This window comes from Delphinus delphis, chromosome 8 (genome assembly GCF_949987515.2).
Source record: "Delphinus delphis chromosome 8, mDelDel1.2, whole genome shotgun sequence".
NCBI classification, from domain to species: Eukaryota; Metazoa; Chordata; class Mammalia; order Artiodactyla; family Delphinidae; genus Delphinus; species Delphinus delphis.
Genome location: NC_082690.1, coordinates 64233403 through 64254862, shown reverse-complemented (window position 1 = coordinate 64254862; position 21460 = coordinate 64233403). Strand labels below are relative to the sequence as shown.

At 44.1% G+C, this 21460-nt stretch overlaps 1 protein-coding gene across 3 annotated transcripts in view; it reads left to right on the top strand.

Annotated features, from left to right (window-relative positions):
• Positions 1–21460, top strand: part of DENND2B (DENN domain containing 2B) — a 110242-nt gene that overhangs the window by 16191 nt on the left and 72591 nt on the right. The window contains exon 2 of one of the 3 annotated variants that reach the window (XM_060018449.1): positions 12160–12282. The exons of the other annotated variants lie outside the window; for them this stretch is intronic. The gene's annotated coding sequence lies outside the window, so the exon portion shown is untranslated. The remainder of the gene's footprint in view (positions 1–12159; positions 12283–21460) is intronic. 3 annotated transcript variants of the gene reach the window in all.

The window sequence follows — 21460 nt, the reverse complement described above, 5'->3', positions numbered from 1 at the left end:
TTTTCCCCTCAGTTTGTTTTATTTTAATTTTTGACTTTGTGCTAATTATTTGCCTTTCACATGTTTTAAATTTTTATGTAGGTCAATGTATGATATTTTCCTTCATGGCTTTTTTTCCCCCCTTCATGGCTTTTGAGTTGAATTTTGTGTCATGCTTTGAAAAATTTTCTTCACTCATTAGAATTATAAAAATCATTCATTAATTTTTTCTAGTGTTTTTATGGTTCCAGTTTTTACATTTAGACTGTAATTAAGTTTGTCGTAGGGTGAAGTAGGAATTAACTTTTATTGATAAAAAACCAAAAATAACCTTTTTTCCTATTTGTAAATTTCTGTTCACTTTAGTGTTTTTAGTGACTGAGGCTACCTATATTCAAATTCTTATATTTCTTATTTATTATGTACCATAACCATTGAAAACATTTTCTGCAACTTTTATAGAGGAACATTTCTGATTCAGTTTACAAAAAAAAAAAAAAAAAAGCCTTTAATGAGAGATTCAGATCAAGAAATTGTACCCAGGTCTTCTGATTCCCAATCCTGTTTTTTTGTTTGTTTGTTTTCTATTATTCTTACGCAACACAGCCAGATTCCTTTTCATAATGTTTTGGAATAATTGCATCACTCTCCTTCTGAAAATTTGACAGTGAATCCTATATGCGATTGAATTTGACACACTAGACCTAGATGGTGACATAAAAGCCTCTCTCTTAAATTATACCTGGTGTGATGAGCTCAGCCTAGCTGAGGTGGGAGCAGGGTGGCAATTGCCTGTTAAATAAGTGCAGTTTGGTGCTGAGGAGATTCAGGGGCCAAGTCTGAAGGGATTTTAAGACCCAGGGAGGGTGTGACTGTGGGAGGGGAGCTGCTGGAAAAAGTATGAAGAAACTTGGCTGCTAGAAGACAGATTAAGGAAGATTTTTGAAGTGAGAGAAGGAAGAGGAATAATGTTTATTGAGGACCCACTTATGTCCCAGGTACTCAACTAATAGGTCCCCCCAATTGTGTTTTAAAAGTCAGCTTTTAGCAGCCTAGGCTTGCTGCTTCTAAGGGTTGTGAACCCAGAAAAGAAAGCCTTATTCAAGGTCAGAGTAAGTAAAATCCTGGAACCGGAAGTCAGTGTGTGAGAGACCAAGGAGAGAACAGCATTGACCTGGGGTCATCTCTGCTCTTGTCAGCCAGAAGCTTAGATGGAAGTGTTTTTAGTGGAAGTAGACAAATACGGAAGCAGAAGGAGAGACTACTTCAGATCAGCAAAACACTCATTAGACCCTGGAGGACCAGCTGTATACAGACGTACAATCCCTACCCCTAAGGAACTAAATAACTGTTTACTGGACAAGACATATACAAGGTCAGTACACTACTGTGAGAATTATGCCACTATCCCAGTGGCACGGGGAGGAAAGGATTAATTCAATCACTGGTGGGAAGACAGTGAGAAAGATAAGGGCAAAGTTGCACAGAGGGAATAGTGCTGGTTCAGATTTTGAAGTATGAATGGATTTTTTTTTTTTTTTTAGTTTGTACCTTTTGGCCACTATGAATCGTTGTTTTTGAAATGGACAAGGCAAGGAGGGGCATTCCAGGTAGAGGGATTAGCATATGCAGAGACAGAGAAGAGTGAAGCAGTGTGTGCAAAGTTATGTGCACATAACTACTAATTGGTCATTTTTTCTGTGCATAGTAGGACAGAGAGAGCAGCATTAAGATGAGACTGTAGAGATGGGTGTCGGAATAGCTCTTGTAAGGCAGGATCTACCATTGTTCTGCGTACCAAGTCACCCCAAAACATTGTGCATGTTTAAGCAATAATTTTATTATCATCTCTCATGGTTTTGGGGGTCTTGCTTGGGCTCTTCTCACGTACTTTTTTTCAGAAGGTGGCTGGGCTGGACTCATCAGAAGAATCAGTCACTCCCATGTGTGGTGCCTGAGCAGGGGAAACTCAAGCAGCTGGGGCCCCTCAGCTCTCTGGCTCCTACTACCCCCCTTCCCATCATTGCTCCCTGTGGCCCCTCCAGCATGGTGGCTCAGGACTGGGAAGCCGGCGCCTCTAGAGACTGGCAGAGGTTGCTGGCCCCATCTAACCTAGCCTGGGAAGGTAAGCACCTTCACATAGGCCACATTCTGTTCCTTGAGGTACTTACAGAGGCCCTTCCAGTTCAAGGAGAGAAATATCAAACAATCTGTAAGCTTGTTTTGAAATCACCACAATCACACAGATTAATTTAAATTTTAAAACTGTAGGGCAGTTTTCCGCAGACTAAATTTTCATTGCCTACCATCTTCATAATATCATCATGGCCTCTCTGAACTATTATTTACATATTTAAGTCAGCTAACTTTCAAACTTAAATTTATTTTAAAAGGAAACATTGTCTCACTTTCTTAAAGTGGAAAATCAATATAACTTGCTATACACAGAAGATAAGTTTTAAAGTAAATACAAGGAAAGCAAAAAATGTTGAAAAAATTTTGCCAGATACTGCTGCCTATGAATGTCTCCTCTCCCTCCCTCCCCTTCTCCCTCTCCCTTCCCCCTCCCCTTTCCCCTCCCTCTCCCTCAGCAAGTGGAGACTTTCTTCTTAATCTAGTGAGAAGGTTTGAAAGACTTACAAAGTGAATGGCTCCATCACCTTGTGATTTCATGCCATTTAATTTTGTGTAATATGATGTTGAGTTCCTGCCATTCAATTCCTTACCACATTTTGAGAAGCACTACTGTGGGCGGTGGAGCCGCTAAAAGAATTTGAGCACTGGAGCACTATGGTTAAATCTGCTGGCAAGATCACTTTGGCTGAATTGCAGAGAGTAGATTTGAAGAAAGTAAAACTGGGAATAAGGAGATGGTTTTTAGGAGATTATTGCGGTAAGTCCAGCAATCAGTAATAAAGTCTGGGTCAGAGTGGCAGGGGAATGGAGGAGGTGCATATATGACATTAAGAAGGTAGCATTTGCAGCTTGGTGACAGATTGGACGAGAGTAGGAAGGAGAATGAAAAGTCAGGGATGACTTGGAGAAACGTGGGTAACATTGTGGAAAAAGCACAGGAGGGAATGTGTTTTATTAGAGGTGGAATGGGAAATGATGAGTTCAGTTTTAGTCATTCCTTTTTCTTAAGTTTTTTAACATCTTCTTGCCACTTTATGGATTTGTCTGATTGTTTCTTTGGGGTGTTATTTAGGTTCTTCCTCTTTCCCCTGTATTTTCTGTAAACTGCAGATTAGATATAGAGGCTTGATTGATTTAGGTTAAGCATTTTTGGGGAAAAAACTATAAATGGTGCAGCAGATCAGAGGCATGTAATGTCTGGTTTCCTCACTATTATTGATGCTAAATTTGGTCACTACTTAAGGTAGGGGAAGCCAAATTTCTTCATTGTGAAATTATAGCTTTTATTTTATAACTAACAGATAATCTGTGGGTGACCTTTGGCACTACTCCCCATCAATCTTCAACTTAAGTGGTTATTTATTTTTTGAACTTTTTATTATGGAAAATGTCAAACATACACAAAAGTAGAGAAAATAGAAGATGAATCCCCATATATCCATCATCCAGCTTCAGCTGTCATCAACACTTGGACTAGCTTCTTTTTTCTCTGTCCTTGTCCACTACCCCTCCTTTTTCTCCTGTGGATTTTTGCAAGTGAATTCCAGGCATCATACCATTTCATCCATAAACACTTCAGAATGTACCTGTAAAAGACCTTTCAAACATGTTGAGACATATTGATTTTTTTTTAATTTATTTTTTTATTATTTATTTTTGGCTGTGTTGGGTCTTTGTTGCTGCATGCGGGCTCTCTCTAGCTGCGGCGAATGAGGGCTACTCTTTGTTGCGGTGCATGGGCTTTTCATTGTGGTGCCTTCTCTTGTTGAGGAGCACGGGCTCTAAGTGAGTGGGCTTCAGTAGTTGTGGCACACGGGCTCAGTAGTTGTGGCTCGTGGGCTCTAGAGTGCAGGCTCAGTAGTTGTGGCGCACGGGCTTAGCTGCCCCGCAGCATGTGGGGCCTTCCCAGACCAGGGCTCGAAGCCGTGTCCCCTGCATTGGCAGGCGGATTCTTAACCACTGCGCCACCAGGGAAGTCCCAACATACTGATTCCTAACGAGCAATTTTTAGTGGCCCTCAAGAAAGAACAGAGATTACTGATGATTGAATTGATCCAGAGTTAGGCTTTCATTTGGTCCTTTGTATCCATGGGTTCTGCCTCCACGGATTCAACCAACCACAGATGGAAAATATTAGGGAAAAAACTTCCAGAAAGTTTCAAAAAGCAAAACTTGAATTTGCCACACACATTTGCTATGTAAACAGACAACTGTTTACATAACATTCACATTGTATTTACAACTATTTACATATCACTTACATAGTATTAGGTATAAGTAATCTAGAGATGATTTAAAGTACATGAGAGGGTATGCATAGGTTATATGCAAGTACTACGCCATGTAAGAGACTTGAGCATCCGTGGATTTTGGTATCTGTGGTGGGTCCCTCTCGTCCCAAGGGACAACTGTACAGTGAAAGGAGACCGGGGCCAGGGATTTGAGGGTGTGATGGATCATGGATTCTTGCCTGGAAGGACAGAAAGGTGGGCTGATATAAGCTAGGAAAAAGAAGGAGGGCTCAAGGGATGAGTGACTTGACGAAGGTCAAAGAGCAGCTGTTGGATAGTAAAAAGACCAAGAGATAGGCAGGAAGGGAAATTGTGGTCAGGGTGTAGGATTTTGGAGGACAAGATTGAGATGTGTTGTCTCAGGCAATGACAAGGTCCAAGATTTGTCCATAGGCATGGGTGACAAAAGTAAACTTGAAGTCAGGGAGTCAGTTGTGAGACAGGGGTTTTGAGTGGGTCCATTCACATAGGTATTGAAGTTGCCAGGGTGAAGAAAGGGCTGTCAGGGAGAGCTGGTGTGTGTTAGGGTAGGAGATGGTGCGTACATCTGTGAAGAGTTGGAAGATGGGGAGTAGTTGCTTTATGGCAGAGCAGCAGCACTATGAAATAGATTGGAAGCACAGTCAGTGGTGGCAGAAGGCAAGGTGGGAAAAAAAGCACAACATTTTTTTTTTCCAATTGTGGTAAATTTTATTAATTTTTATTGGAGTATAGTTGCTTTACAATGTGATGTTAGTTTCTACTGTACAGCAAAGTGAATCAGTTATATGTATACATACATCCACTCTTTCTTAGACTGCCTTCCCATTTAGGTCACCACAGATCACTGAGTAGAGTTCCCTGTGCTATACAGCAGGTTCTCATTAGTTACCTATTTTATACATAGTACTGTATATATGTCAATCCCAATCTCCCAATTCATCCCACCCCCCACTTTCCCCCCTCGGTAACCATAAGTTTGTTCTCTACATCTGTGTCTCTATTTCTGCTTTGCAAATAAGTTCATCTGTACCATTTTCCTAGATTCCACATATAAGCGATATTATATGATATTGCAAAGTATCATTTTAAGAAGGTTTTAAGCCTGTGTACTCTAGTAGAGATTGCTGTCCACTGGTTGAGGTGGGGGAAAACTAATGGGGTAGGGGATTAAAAATGAACAGGGACAGGGCTTCCCTGGTGGCGCAGTGGTTGAGAGTCCGCCTGCCGATGCAGGGGACACGGGTTTGTGCCCCGGTCCGGGAAGATCCCACATGCCGCGGAGCGGCTGGGCCCGTGAGCCATGGCCGCTGAGCCTGCGCGTCCGGAGCCTGTGCTCCGCAACGGGAGAGGCCATAACAGTGAGAGGCCCCTGAACCACCAAAAAAAAAAAGAACAGGGACAGAGTTGTGATATGTGGGCGGGGGTTGAAGCAGGACGCCTCCAGAGAAGACATACTTGATCACCTAAGTAGCGCTGGTATTAGGGAGATGGCCTAGTGAGTCCCTGCTCGCTGTTTTATCCCTAAGGGATCCCTTTGTGAAGTAGCCCCTGGTGCCATTTGATTGAGTGTTATTTTGTTAGCCAGTCTCTGTGAAGATTTGTGTTGCATTCTTTACATTTTGTTTATAGACTTTGGGTGGGGGCAGGTAGAGTGGGTGCCTGTCCCTGGATGAAGCACTGGTCCAGAGAACTCCTGGCATTTTCTTGCTGCTGGTGACCACTAGCCTCTTAAACTTCTAAAAAGCCATTCATGCCTGAGGACTAGAGGTGGAGTGTCCCCTTTTCTGACTTTGGCTATTCTGATCCTTGTCTCTGAAATACCAGGGAAGGCATATATATATCTCCCCTGGGGTGTGGCCATCAAACTTATAGGAAAGAAGCCTATCGTGAGTTTCAGAGTTTTGAAGAACTTTGAGCTAAAGTTGTGGACTTGTGGGTGAGTCAGAAATGAAAACTCGAAACAATGATTCCTCCTCCTAAAGATAGTACCTCTTGAAATAGTGCTTTTAGGAAGGTCATCATGGAAGGAGAGGAGATTAAGGGGAATTGGGAGAAAAGAGGGCCTAGCTGACTTAATACCAGCATCTTCTTGATTCTGAAGCAAGTGGAGTCTGTGCCCAGGGGAGGCTACAACTGGGATGATTTCTCACTATCTTGCCAAACACCTATGTTTAAGGGAGTGTCTGGACCACACGCATTTATGGTTTAATGAGTTTTAATGTTGAGAGAAATGTTTTCCTGTTGGGCTGTACTTGGAGCTCATTTCCTGCCGACTGCTGGTGTGCACGCGTGTGTGCGTGTAAGCAGAGACGTCAGCCCAGCTTTCTGCATCTTCTCCTGGAGGATGATGATAGTTATTTACATTTGAATAATAACTTACAGTATATAAAATATTTTCACATACTCTCTTTCATTGGTTTTATATTCTTTCACAAGAGGAATTGAGGTGGCTGGCTACAGAAGGCATAATAAAAACAGCACCTGACTGTACTTTCCATGGGATAGTGGAAGGAACAGGAACTTTAGTCAGACCTCGTCTGAATTCTGGCTTTTCCTTTTACCAGCTATATGACCTTGGGCTTTAGTTTTCTTAGAATTGATAAAATAGAATTGATAACATTTACCTCCTAGGATTGTTTTGGAGTGTTAAATTAATTAACACAGTTAACACATGGGGACAGTGCTTGGCACACAGTGGGTGATTGATAAAGGGAGATTTCTATAACATGGAAACAGATCATCAACATCAAAGAAGAGCATACAAGTGTCCTAGTCTTGTTAATTAAGATTGTTGCTATGAATGGCCTTTGACTTTGAGTCCTTTGGCAGTCTGCGAAACTGACCTTCTGACACCTTACCATTAAGAAAGAGGAAACATACCATTTTCTCAAGGTGGACAAAGTCTTATATATTAGTGGAGTTTTTTATATGGCTATCTTTGTTGGAGATATTGAATGATACAATAGATAGTAATCCTTACTATTTTTTAAATCGAGAGTTATGTTTTCATTTTTTTCTTGTTTTTACAACCACAGGATATTTCTTTACCATTTTTACAACAAATGCTTATGTGATTTCAATTTCCAGTAGTTCTCATATAGTGATTGCTGGTAAAATACAAATGTGTTACATGAAATTGCAACTCAGTGAAAACCACCCTATAAGGAGCTGAGCTAATGGTGTATCTATGTAGCTTTCCAGTGATCTGATAGAAAAATGGAGCTTAAAATACTCAGGATATTCATCATGCCCCATTAGATGGTCTTTAAATATCACTTTTTAAAGTTGGGATTTTCTAAGAGTTGGACAGCAATCAATTCAAGGCCCTGAGTTCTATATTCTTTGCTTATTTCCAAATAAAAGCAGATCCATGGACTTTGGAAAACAGATGGAAGGGTTGACTTCCTACATGACAGAGCCACGCAACTTGTACTCTTGCCTGCATTAAAACATTATTTTGTTTAATCTTTACAATAGCCCTGGGGTAGAAGGGGACTGACCAAACGTTTAATTCCCTCTGAAATACCAGGTATCGGGCTTTTCCTCCAATTACAAATGGGAGGCTGACTCAGTGTTGAGAGATCAGGTGAACAAGCCCATTGCCTTCCTCCCTTCTCTTCTCCATCTCTTGGGTCATAAATGCTTGGCAGGGATTGTCCTTTGCTTTATCTCTGTGACTGTTTCTGATCTGGAAATGACTGTCATCACTTCTAGATAACACCAGTCCTGGGCAATTGCTGAATGAAGCTCACATCACAACAAATCATGGAATTATAGTGACAAGGGAGAGATTCTAGGTGGGAGTGGGTGACTTTTCCAGATGAAAAACAACAACAGGGCAGACAGGTGACTGCCTTCAACATCAGGAAGTACCCCTAGCTCTGTGTCATCCTTGTTGGTCAGAGGTAGAAAGAGGAGAAATTGAGCCACAGAAGAATTTGCCTGTGTGTTCTTTTTTTTTTTTTTTAATTTATTTATTTTTGGCTGCATTGATGTTCGTTGCTGCGTGTGGGCTTTCTCTAGTTGTGGTGCACAGGCTTCTCATTGCGATGGCTTCTCTTGCTACAGAGCACAGGCTCTAAGGCTCTAGGGCTCCCGGGCTTCAATAGTTGTGGCATGTGGGCTCAGTAGTTGTGGCGCATGGGCTTACTTGCTCCATGGCATGTGGGTCTTCCTGGACCAGGGTTTGAACCCAAGTCCCCTGCATTGGCAGGCGGGTTCTTAACCACTGCGCCACCAGGGAAGTCCCATGCCTGTGTGTTCTTTTATACTCTTGTACCTTTTCCTCTTTGCAGCAGTGATCCTGGAAAACAGGAAAAACTGCTATGATTACAGTCTATTTTTTAATTTTTAATTATTTATTTATTTATGGTACGTGGGCCTCTCACTATTGTGGCCTCTCCCGTTGCGGAGCACAGGCTCCGGATGCGCAGGCTCAGCGGCCATGGCTCATGGGCCCAGCCGCTCCGCGGCATGTGGAATCTTCCCGGACCGGGGCACGAACCCGTCTCCCCTGCATCGGCAGGCGGACTCTCAACCACTGTGCCACCAGGGAAGCCCCAATTTTTTATTTTATTAATTTTTTTATTGAAGTATAGTTGATTTACAATGTTGTGTTAGTTTCTGGTGTACAGCAGAGTGATTCAGTTATATGTATATTATATAGTCTTTTTCATATTCTTTTCCATTATGATTTATTATAGGATATTGAATACAGTTCTCTGTACTATACAGTAGAACTTTGTTGTTTAGCCATCCTATGTATAATAGTTTGTCTCTGCTAATCCCAAACTCCCAATCCTTCCCTCCCCACCTCCCATCCCCCTTGGCAACCACAAGCCTGTTCTCTGTATCTGTGAGTCTGTTTCTGTTTTGTAGATATATTGATTTGTGTCATATTTTAGATTCTACATAAAAGTGATATCACACAGTATTTGTCTTTCTCTGACTGACTTCACTTAGCATGATAATCTCTAGATCCATCCATGTTGCTGCAAATGGCATCATTTCATTCTTTTTTATGGCTGAATAATATTCCATTGTATATATACCACATCTTCTTTATCCATTCATCTGTCGATGGACATTTAGGTTGCTTCTGTGTCTTGTCTATTGTAAATACTGCTGTTGTGAACATTGGGGTGCATGTATCTTTTTGAATTATAGTTTTCTCTCGCCATATGCCCAGGAGCAGGATTGTGGGATCATATGGCAACTCTATTTTTAGTTTTCTAAGGAACCCCCATACTGTTCTCCACAGTGGCTGCACTAACTTACATTTCCACCAACAGTGTAGGAGGATTTCCTTTTCTCCGCACCCTTTCCAGCATTTGTAATTTGTAGACTTTTAAGTGATGGCCATTCTGACCGGTGTGAGGTGGTAGCTCATTGTAGTTTTACACAGTCAGTTTTTAATGTAAAGAAAAGCTGATGATGGGTTTTCACTGGCATAGCGCAAATTAAGGATTTGGGGCCTGGGAGTAAAGCTTGGCTGCTATGGAAATGCAGGCAGCTGGCTCCTTGTATGAAACCCACAGTTAGTGAAAGCACAGAGTGGCTTCATTTCAGTGGATACTCTTGGAGCCTCAGATGTTGTACCTTCCTGTGCTTTCTTAACAACTACTTGACCCTCTGGGGGCTTATGTGATAGGGGGTACTGTACCCAGAAAGAAGATATACTTGCCAAGAGAACATCTATGTCGGTTCGTAGGTGCTGTACAGCCTTGATTGGTTTTAGGTTTTAGATGTTTCACGTTTGCCTAAATGCAAGACTGGCTTGTGATTACCACCTTGCTCACTAGCCCACTTTTCTCATTCCGTTCCTTGAGTCTCCTTTGCCTTTCTCACTAATTCTAGAGAAACAGAATTGCTGGTTGTGCAGACTAGACCAAGGTCACTGTGAGGCCATTGCTTCTGTTGCCTCAGTCACCTTCCTCATCACAGATAATTCAGTCATGACTGGCATTTCCTTAAAGCTTCTGAGGGTGCATGAGGGGTGTGGGTGCGGGGTGAGTTGAATAAAGGAAAGATAGTTTGGGCTGAAAAGTCCACTCTTCTGGAGTCTGTTCTTATGACAGACGTTATACCCAGAAAGCTTAGCCAAGAGTCTTCTTTCCATCACTCAAGCTACACCAAAAGAAGCTGGTCTCCACGGCAGATTCAGAATCTGTGAAATGGAGGATAAATTATTATTAACATTTTGTGTGGAATTTGGGAACTGTGTAGTTCTCTCTGACCCACACTCTCTGCCCTTCAGTTACAAAGAGTTATCCCCAGCTGACCTCCTCCCTCTTGCTTTCTTCCTCTTGTTACTGAAGATTCTTACCCTGGGTGAAAACGTCTGAGCCCTGCTCTCCCAACCCTTTCATTTTTGTAGAGCCTTTGTTACACTTCTGTCTGCAACATCTCCCTCTTTTTCTGCTAACCTCTTGAATTATTCCAGGTAAAACTCCCCCTCCTGTTGGCAGACCAGCTCCTCCTATTTCCTTTTCCTTTTTCTATTCCTTTGTTGATTTTTTAAAATAATAAAAGAAATGCATGCTCATTGCAGAATATTTGTACATAACAAAAAATATTAAGAAGAAAGTAAAAATCATGTGTCATCACTTTACCAGAGATAGCATAATTACTGTTAATTTTTTGGTATATATCCTTTTGGATCTTTTTTTCTTACATGTTCTAGATATGCTCTTTTTTTTTTCTTTCTTTCTTTTTTGGCTGTGTTGGGTCTTAGTTGCGGCATGCAGGATCTTTTACTGTGGTGCGCGGGCTTCTCTCTAGTTGTGGCATGCAGGTTTTCTCTCTAGTTGTGGTGTGTGGATTTTCTCTCTAGTTGTGGCGCATGGGCTCTGTAGTTTGTGGCTCAGTAGTTGTGTTCAGGCTCAGTAATTGTGGTGTGTGGACTTAGTTGCCCCGCATGGCATGTGGGAGCTTAGTCCCCGACCAGGGATCAAACCCGCATCCCCTGCATTGGAAGGCGGATTCTTTACCACTGGACCACCAGGGAAGTCCCCTAGATATGCTTTTTTTAAATACAAACATAGCATTGTTTTGTAACTTCCTTCTTTGACTAATATTCTTACATGGGTATCTTCCAGGGACATATATAGAGCTACTTTGTAATGTCTAATGCTGCATAGAGAATTCCATTGTATGGATGAATCAATACTTACTTAATTAATCTCCTGACAGTGGACTTTGGGTTATTTCCATTATTTTGCTATTAAAAGCTATGTGGTAGTAAATATCTATCCCTAATTTTATGAGTATAACTTCAGGATAAATTTCTAGAAATGGAATTGCTGTATCAAATGGTATATAATATACACAAATTATTTAATAATATCTTTTAAACTTTAAGCAAAAGAAAAAATAGATATAATAAAAACCTGTGTACCCATCACCCAGATTTAATAAATATTAACATTTACCATATTTGCTTCAGATCTCTTATTTAAAAAAAAAATTAATATGACAGATATGACTAAGCTTTCCCTGTCCTTTCCTTTCAGAAATTGATATGCATATCATCCCATGCATATCTTATCCTCTCTATATATGTGTCCATAAGTAATGTATTGTTGTGTGTTTTAAAATTTTATACACATGACACCATTCCTGCATGCAGCCTTTTGCAGCTTGGTTTGTTTCACTCAGTGTCATTTTTGAAAAGTCTGCATGTGTAAAATCATTCAGTTTAATTGGTATATGATGTACCATTGTATGATAGTGAGAGATGATTAAAGTCTTTCCACTTTTTGTGTGTTACAAGCAATGCTGTGGTGAGCATCCTTATACGAGGAACGCACAAGAGTTTGTGTACACCAGCCGCCTGGAGTGGGTATGGGATTCTTCAGCTTTGTTAGGTCATACCAGATTGCTGTTGAGAGTGATTGTAAGTATTTTGAGCAATGTATACAAGTTTTCATTTCCCTAAATTTTTGCTAACACTTGAAGACTCTACACTTCTCAGTATTTCCCCATCTGATGAATATGAAATAGCATCTCATTGCTTTAATTTGTGTTTTCCTGATTTCAGAGAGATTGAGCATTGTTTCATATTTTATTGATTATTTGAGTTTCCTTTTCTTTGAATTGTCTCTTCATATCTTTTACCTATTTTTCAACTGGGTTGTCTTTTTCCTATTGATTTTCTAAGTTCTTAACATGTTCTTATATTTAATCATTTGTCAGTTGTGTGCTTTGCAGTATTTTCTTCCTGGCTGTGGCTTGTCTTTTAACTTTGTATAGGGTATCATTGTGAGCGTGTATTTTTCAGAGCTTACGTATTCCTAAATTGTCCTCTAGAAAAGTTGTGCTGGTTTCCAGTACCTCCACCAGTGTCTGAGAGTGCTCCATTCACCACACCCTGCCTCACTCTGGGATTAGTTTTATCATTTGATTGCCTAATCTGATAGACAAAAAGTGGTATTGCCTCTTGTTTGCTACCTTCTCCTTGAGCATTCCTACCTGAAACCTGGCTTTTCCCTGAAGATCTCACTTCCCTTGGGACCCTCTCTAATGAAGCAACTTCCTCTCCTCCCCTGACTTTCACTCTCTACTCCCTGACCTTGCTTCCCGCCCTGCCTGGCAACCTGTCCTATTTGAAGTCAGTCTCTCCCTTCACATATATCTCCTTTCCTCATTCTTGATGCTGACTCCCCCTTGCCTTCCATGTTAGTTGCTTACAGCCTTCTTCGTAGGTCTCCTGTCTGGCCCAGTAGGACTTGGGACTTCATGCCGAGAATCCTTCAGCGCTCTGGCCTCAAGGTCCCTCAATCTTTTCAACTCTAAAGACTTTATCCTCATTCCAGTTAAGGTACTCATAGCTTTGGTCTCATCACTTGGAGCTATTCCACTTTCAGGATGCTAAACTCTGAAATTCTGCTCCCTCCCCAAGCCCCTGAATGATTACACCCCCTGACTCTTTCATGGCTCCCTCTGGACGGCTGGTTCTCCAGCCTTGCCCTGCCCTCAGGACTGCCCACTTATTGTCCCATCCGCCTGAACCTCAAAGACAAGAATTCCAGGCATATACTTGATTACTTGAGTTCCCTCCCTCTCTTATCCTAACTATAATCTTCAGTCCTGGTAGACCACAAAAACAGACTTTTCTGCTGTAGCCCCTAGATTTCTGAGTATGGCTTCATCTTGCAGAAGCACAGTTCCTGACCCATTATTCCTTTCTCAGAAAATTTCCTTGATTTCCCAGAGAAAAGACAGATCCTTAATTTGTTTCTCAAAGGCCTCTAAGATCTGACGTTTCTCTGTCTTTCCAGCTCTCCTTCTCCCTGGTCTACTTCCAGTTAAACTTCCATCAGACTGAACATCTTACTGTCCTTCATATGTTTTCTACTTTCCTGCCTCTAAGACTCTGCTTATATAGTTCCATCTGCCCAGGATTTCCCCTCTATTCTTTTGCCATTTGATCTTCCAGGACCAGTGCAAGGGCCGTCCTCTCTATGAACCCTTCCTGCTTCTTCAGTTGGAAATAATTCCCCTCTAACCAAATCCACAGCCTTTTATCTCCCTAATGGCACCTAAAATAGTCTTCCTGGCATTTGTTATATTTATGTGTCTTTTGTATCCACCTTACTGGAATGTAAGCTCTTTGAGGATGGACCCATGTCTTTGGTATTTCGGTGTCCCAACCAGCACTAAGCACATTAGTTTACACGTGGTTGGTGTTCAATATATATTAGTTGAATATACATATGATGGTAAGTGTGAATGGAAGGAGGAGAGCCTGTTGCCCTGGCTAACTGGAGACTGTATTTAAATTTCATACCCCTTCTCCTGCTGTGGTGAGTGAAAAATCGGACTTAGCTTGACCTGACCCAGCAGAAGAATAAACCCAACTCCTGACCCGCTTTGCAGCTGTGGGAGCATGCAGGAGCCTAGAGTACCAGGAGTTCCCTCGGGGTGTTCTCAGGGCTAGGGAGCTGGGCCAGCTGCGCTCTGTGTACTCTATGGGAGAGGATTTCACAGTCGTGCAGCAAAAGGAGGCACTGAGCATGCTCTTGGCAGAGGCAGGAGCAGAGGGACTACAGAGCATGGTGACCCTGAGGGGAGGGTTTTATTTTTGTCATCAGGCCACTCTCTTTCCTTCTTACCTCCCAGGGCTGCCATTCTTCCTGCCTTGGGACCTTGAGTCTAACTCTAAATCTTACAACAGCCTTTTGTGTCATTCTGTCCAACTACTGTTTGTCCTTTAAAACTTGTCTCATGTTTCCTCTCCCACAGAAATCCTGTCGTGAGCCCCTCCACTCCCACCCACTGTACTTTAGAGCACTTTTAGTCTGTGTCTCACATTTGGATTATTTCCTATTGTGTCTTGTTTCCCTGAGTTAGCCTGTGAGCTCCTTGAGCGCAGTGCTAAAAACAAAGCAGTGATCAGTAGTTACTGTTGATTTTATTGAGGAGCCTGATACTAGAACTTGCAAGATTATCAGTAGCAGAAAAACTGAAGATGGGAAAGGACATGAAGGTAAAACTTAGCCTTGGGCTGCTTCTCTATAGAGTCTGGGTCTGGGGAGGCAATGCCTGTTCATCTTTACGGTCTCCTAGTGTACAAGGGAGGAGAGTGGGTTTCCTGAATTCTGGCGTTTGAAGCTCTGCCTTCCAGCAGTAGTCAGCATCTAGGCAGGTGAGAGAACGAGGTGTTCAGAGTGTGGCCTCCAGGGAAGAAGGGGGAGGGCCAGTGGTTGGGGCCCCAAACAGCTGTGTTTGACTTGGGGTGACCTGGCTCCATGCCAGCTCCCCTAGTACATGGGAGCTGTCAGCCCACATGGTCACTTGGAGCCCAAAGGATCCCTTACAGCCTCTTCCCTGAGCTGGAAGCAGGACAGGGAGCAGCAGGCCAGTTGGCCGCTTGCCTTTTCTGCCTTAAAGTACTTTGTTTCTGTTGCTAACAACAGACATGGGTAGTGTAAATAAAACGCAGACACACATATGTGGAGACTGAAAATTTGAGTTGGCAGGGGCAGGGGGAGGGGCTGAGATGGAAGGAGACTGAATGTGTAGCTACGTCTCTGAAGATGCTTAGTGGGCCCTGGGCCCTCCCTCCAGCCTTTGGCGACGGGCCGCCCTCAGGGTAGCTGAGTGGGGGCAGCCTGCACGGTCGAGTACGAGATGATATTGTCTGGACGCCACGGGTTTCAGAGACTGGGTGCTTGTTACGGTTGGGTGCATAGCTTCGCTCAGGCACACACTCCTCTGAGCTAGGTGCTAGTGATCTGAGGGCTGACGGCAGCTTCTTCCTTCCGTGCTGCCTTTTCTGTAAGGCTTTCCTCACTGATCCCTTGTATTGCTCACATGTGGTGTACATTGATCAGCAGCAGCTGTGACCTTTCTGGCAGCCCTGACCTATCAGAGCCCCTTGAGGTCTGCACACCTAAACACACGACTGGCGTTTTGGGCGAGCTCCTGAACGCTGTGAGCTTCCATTCCTTAGAATGGTTCCTGAGACCAATTCAGCCTTGCTAGGAAGGGTGATCTTTACTAGCAGGAGGCTGAATCGTTAACTGTAATAAGAAGTAATGGTTGAGTCTCACGTGGCATGAGCTTATTCAGAGACTTGAGGTTCAGATAGGTTGTGATGAGGAAGACTGTGAGTCTCCACTGCTGGAAATATAAATTGGGATGGGTTAGGTGTTCTCTCCTCCTTCCTCCCTGAGTCTAAAAGGTATCTAAGATTACTTCTGGAGGGCCTCTTCTGTTTCTGATTCAGGGGGAAAGAGCAACTGCGTTGATATGATATGACATGTAGAGTTATTACATCTGTTACTACAGGAGTTAAAGGACCGAGGTACATGTGAATAGGTTATCTATTTTTACAATTTAGAAGGTATGCAGGATTATTCCTGTAATAATAGCAATCTGACTCCTATCCCAGTAACCCTTCTTGAATAGGAGAGAGAGAAGTGAAGTTATTATTAGGGTCTGAGAATTGTCTACCACCCTGGAGAGGCCTAAGGGAGTTGCCTCCCATGTGGCCTCCAATAGCTATGCAGTCACGGTGACACAAAGTCTGGGAACTCCTGAGGAAAGGGTTGGTTGTTTTCTTTCTTTTCCCGGGCTTAGGGTGGGGATGTGAAGCTGTGTATCTGGTCCTTAGGAGGGGTATTGGCTAGGGTTATTATTGAATGGAATTGGACCCAGCCGACCTCTGAAGCTGATAAACTCCAAAGCAGGGCAGGAGACAAGGTGGTCAGAGAGAACGATGATTCTTGTAATAGAATACATTCTAAACCACCAAGCCTAGGGGGCTTCGTAGAAAGGCTGAAGGAGAGGCAAGAAGACCTCACCCAACTGGGGCTTCATCTCCCGCCTCCACCTTTGCCCCTACAAGTGTCACAACAAGCTGCCTCTGAGGTCTGGTTGTTGACTCTCTTACTTGCACAGTTCAGGTGAGCAGGGAGGTTCTTTTTTTAAAAAAAATAAATTTATTTATTTATTTTTGGCTGCGTTGGGTCTTTGTTGCTGTGTGCGGGCTTTCTCTAGTTGCGGCGAGCGGGGGCTACTCTTCGTTGCAGCGCACAAGCTTCTCATTGCAGTGGCTTCTCTTGTTGCGGAGCATGGGCTCTAGGCGCACGGGCTTCAGTAGTTGTGGCACGAGGGCCCAGTAGTTGTGGCTCGCGGGCTCTAGCACGCAGGTTCAGTAGTTGTGGCACACGGGCTTAGTTGCTCCGCGGCATGTGGGATCTTCCCGGACCAGGGCTCGAACCCGTGTCCCCTGCATTGGCAGGCGGATTCTTAACCACTGTGTCACCAAGGAGGCCCCCAGGGAGGTTCTTGTTGAAGCCGCTCCCACCAGTTAGGAGCATGGAGGACTGTGTTGTTTTCCTTACTGTGTCCTTAGTGAGTGGCGTAGTGCCTGGCACAGGGGAAGTGCTCGGTCATTGTTTGTGGATCTGATGGTTTCCCAACTTCAGTTTAAGAGGGCCCTTAGACTGGGCCATGGAGCATGGATAGGATTTGGATAGCAGGGAGGAAAGGGAGTACTCCAGGCTGGAAATGGTTTGCACATAAAAAGATGGGCGCAGAAATGGATATGTATGGAGCAGGGAGGCATCCTGCCTGGAGAGAGAAGTTCAGTGCATTTGTGTGTGTGTGTGTGTGTGTGTCTATGCAAGTCTGTGTGGCTTTGTGTGAAGGGGAATGGAGGATGGTAGGGGAATGGTGGTGGTAAGGTGAGGGATGGTGGAACGAGGAGGAAGGAAGAAGAGGGAAGCCAGATTGGTTGGTAGCATTTGACAAGGTTCTGGAGGAACCGGAAGAATCTGGACTTGGCAGTTAAGGAGCCCAGAGGAATGACATGATGATATTGAGATTCGAGGATACTTAGTCTGTCATTTACGAGAAGGAGGACTAGAGATGGAAGAAGAAAGGAGAACTAGTAATGATAATAGTAACACTTCACATTTATTTACTGCCTCCATGGGCTGGCACTCGATAAAGAGCTCTATGTAATCAGAGACCATCGTAGTAAGCTTGATAAGAGGTGATTAGCTGGAGAAAAATTGCACAGAAGATGACATAGTTAGCTTCTTCATATTTGGCTGTATTTGGCTCTTATTTGGTTAAATAAGAAATAGCTCCAAGGACATCTTCTTCCTGAACTCTGCTTCCCAAAACGTGTCCTTGAAGCCTCTGGAGCTGGGGCTGTTATCTGGCTCGGCTGGGCTGCTGAGCTTTTGCATACTCCTTGCCAGGAACTAATGTCCTTGGGCCTCAGCTGGGGTGTGTCCCCAGTACAGCCATCTGGAAGGTCAGAGAAATTAGCCACTAGAATGTACCCATTAGTGCTTCGAGGGGTTACAACCTGTCAGTGGAATCTCAAGCCTGGGAACTGCTTCTCTCACAGGGCTTTTCAAAGTTGGAGCAAGCTAACAGTTCTAGCACTGACTGCTCCCTTATTTGGACACTAAAATTTCAGGGTGAGATTAGCCTTCTCCTTTGTTTTAGGAGACTGTTTAAGGACCTGATATCCTTGTGAGTGATTTTTAAAGAGATAATGTGACATCAGAGCCATACCTTTCTTCACCTGATTCTTTCCTTGGCCTCCAGCCCATCCACTTATGAGACCAGGATGGGGCCTCTGTCCACTCACCGCAGTCTTGCTGGGGGAAAGTGGACAGCACATCATGGAGCCAAGAGTCAGGGTGGCTGAGGCTTGAGAACCTGGCTCCAGGGCTTGGGCGCAACTTCACGCCTGACCTGGGGGCTTATCTCTTGGCTTTGGGGAACTTGCTGTGCCCATTAACTTGGCGGATTTGTAGTTTATCAACCCAGCTTCATGTGGAGCCTAGTGGGGAGCACGGGGCAGGGAGGGTGTGGGAGCTGTTGGGGGTAGTGGTGCTGCTGAGGGGTGCAGAGTCTTTTGTGGCAACTTGGAGAGCATACTTCTTCCCCTGCCCACCCTCTGCCAAGGATGGCTGATTGAACTGGGAGCCCAGCTCTGTCACCATCTGCCTTTCCTTCTGGTTGACCCCTGTGAACCGCAGGAAAGTAGTTCAGCTCCTGGCAGTGACATTGGATCCTACTGGAGGAAGGGAAAGCAGGAAGGAGAACATGTTTCTGTCAACAAAGGGGAGCTTTCACTAGTTGGAACTCGCTGTAAGGTGGCTTTCAGCCCTTTGGGTGATTACTGTGGGCTTAAAGTGTGATGCCATGTGTGGAAGAGGCTGTAAATCATAAAGACCACAGGGCCGTGGAGTGGAGGTAGGGCCTCCTACTGCAGTCGCCGAGAACCCACGGTGAAGGCTGACTGAACTGAGGAACTGCTACTGCCCAGGAAGAAAGCATTTTGGGCAGTGGTAAGGCCTTTGCAGGCCTTATTGAACCTGCACGAGAACGCTGTCATCTCCACCTCATCCTTAAGGAAACTGAGGCCTAGAACGCTCATCCACAGCTTCGTAGCTGGTGGAGGTAGAGTTGGAATTTATACCCAGCGCTTCTCTTCTCCCATTGTTCCTTACAGAGGAAAGCATGACAAACCATTAATTTTAATCAACTTTCTATATTAGAAGAGTTATAGATTTACAGAAAAGTTGCAAAAATAGTACATAGAGTTCCTGTAGACCCTGCAAGCCATTCATTTTTTTCCTCTTCTTCTGGTCCATTTTATGAGGATTCATTGGGGGTGAGGTACAGATTTGGAGTAAGGACATTTTTTCCAAAGACTCCAACTTAGTGATTTTTCAGCTAGAGTTTTTGAAAGTCCGTCAGAGTATATTATTTCTTCCCCAGTTCTACCCTGTCTCAGCCTGCCGGACTGGGCTAGACCTGGCTTTGCCATCTGGTTCCAGAGTCAAATGCCCTACTTTCTTGACTGTCTCCATAGAGTTGGATAGCAGCTGAGTTTCAGAGAGGTAGGGAAGACAGATAGCTGTGGAGAGGATCCTTACCAGCTTGGCTTCTGGGCCTTCTTCTGCCTGGCATGGATGTGATGGGGAGTGGGGGTCTTAATAGTTTTAGCTGGTGTCTCCTGGCCTGGAGCCAGAGCCCTCCCAAGGGGGCATGGGGAACGTCTGTGCAGTAAGGCCCGTTTGCTTGGATGCTCTCCTGGGTCTGTCCTTGTACGGTGCAGAATGGTTTGTGGTGGTCACTGCTGTGGGCCCAGGCCTTGGTCTGCCAGCAGGCAGGCTGGCTGTGGGCAGAATAATATCCGTGGGCAGCTGGTGTGCTTTGCTTGGGCCCCAGGCACATTGTCCATTTAAGGGAAAGGGGTCTGCAATCTCCTTGGCTCTGGGTGTGAATGGGCTGGCCTGAAGTTTGCTCATGGCCTTTGCTGGGTGTGCTTTTTCAATGAGATCATTCCAGAATTACATTCCTATGAAATTATATTTCACTCAGGATGTGAAGCTGGATTTGTGTAAAAGCACTGGCACTAAAAGTCAGGCTCAGAGCGGGGCAGAAATGAGAATTGGGATAAACAGATCTTTAGAAGGAGGGAAGACAGAAGGAAAGAGAAAACAGTTGTTAGAGGATTTTGCATTTAAGACTGGTGCACTGTAAGCATACCAGGGAGTTGAGATTGCCACTCAGACTATGGAAAGGCAGACGTGACGCTTGTTGTCCCGGCTGCCTGCCACCCCCAGGCAGTATGGGTTCACCCACCTACATCTAATTTTTCTCTCTTCGCTTTTTCTGTCTCTCTCTGTCTCTGTTTCTGTCTCTTTTTCTGTTTCCCTCTCTCTGTCTTCCTCTCTCTCTCTCTCTCTCTCTCTTTCTCTCTCTCTCACACACACACACACACACACACACACACACACACACACACACAGGAGGGCACACACATACAGCCCCTGCATGGTGGCAGTGTGAGATTATCATATTCTGTATGATTCTGCCTTGTAACCCTGTGTAAATGCTGTTCTCTTAGCTCTGAATGTCCTTCTCTCCCTTTGCCCAGAAAACTCTAGTCACTCTCTAAAACGCATTTCAAGCATTGCTGTTCTGAAATCTATTGTGCCAGAGTTATTTTCTGGCACCTCTGTGCTGTCACTCCCCTTGTGCACCCCACTCTTCCCGCACTTTTCATTTGGTGTGTTTGGAGGGCAAGGTATATTCCCCTCAGTGCTTGGTAGAGAGTCGGGTTCTCGTTATTGATTATTGAAGGGAGGAACCAAGTGAATGAAAAGTTGGGTACTGCAGGCAGGGTGAGCCACAGAATGGTGGCTAACATAGCATACGTGACATCGGAGGCCAGGAGACTAGAGAGTCAGATTTGCAGAAAGGTGGTATATGTGTGTATGCGTATGCACCCAAAAGCATGGAGAAGTTTGTGGAGTGGTAAGATAGAGGGCCCGGTGAGTTCCAGATTCCATAGGCAAATTGCAGGGACTGGGTCTGGACTCACTCAAGGTTAGATGAAACTGCCTCCTGAGTAATCCTTGCAAAGTTGCAGAAGGAGGGAGAGGAAAGAGCTTTAGGTTTTGAACTGGGGGTTCTGGGTGGTGGTGGTAATAGTACTCTTAAAAATAACAACAACAGCAACAGTAATAACGTAGTCCTCACGGTGGACCAGACACCATTCCAAGCACCTTTCGTATTTGAGCCCTTTCATTCTT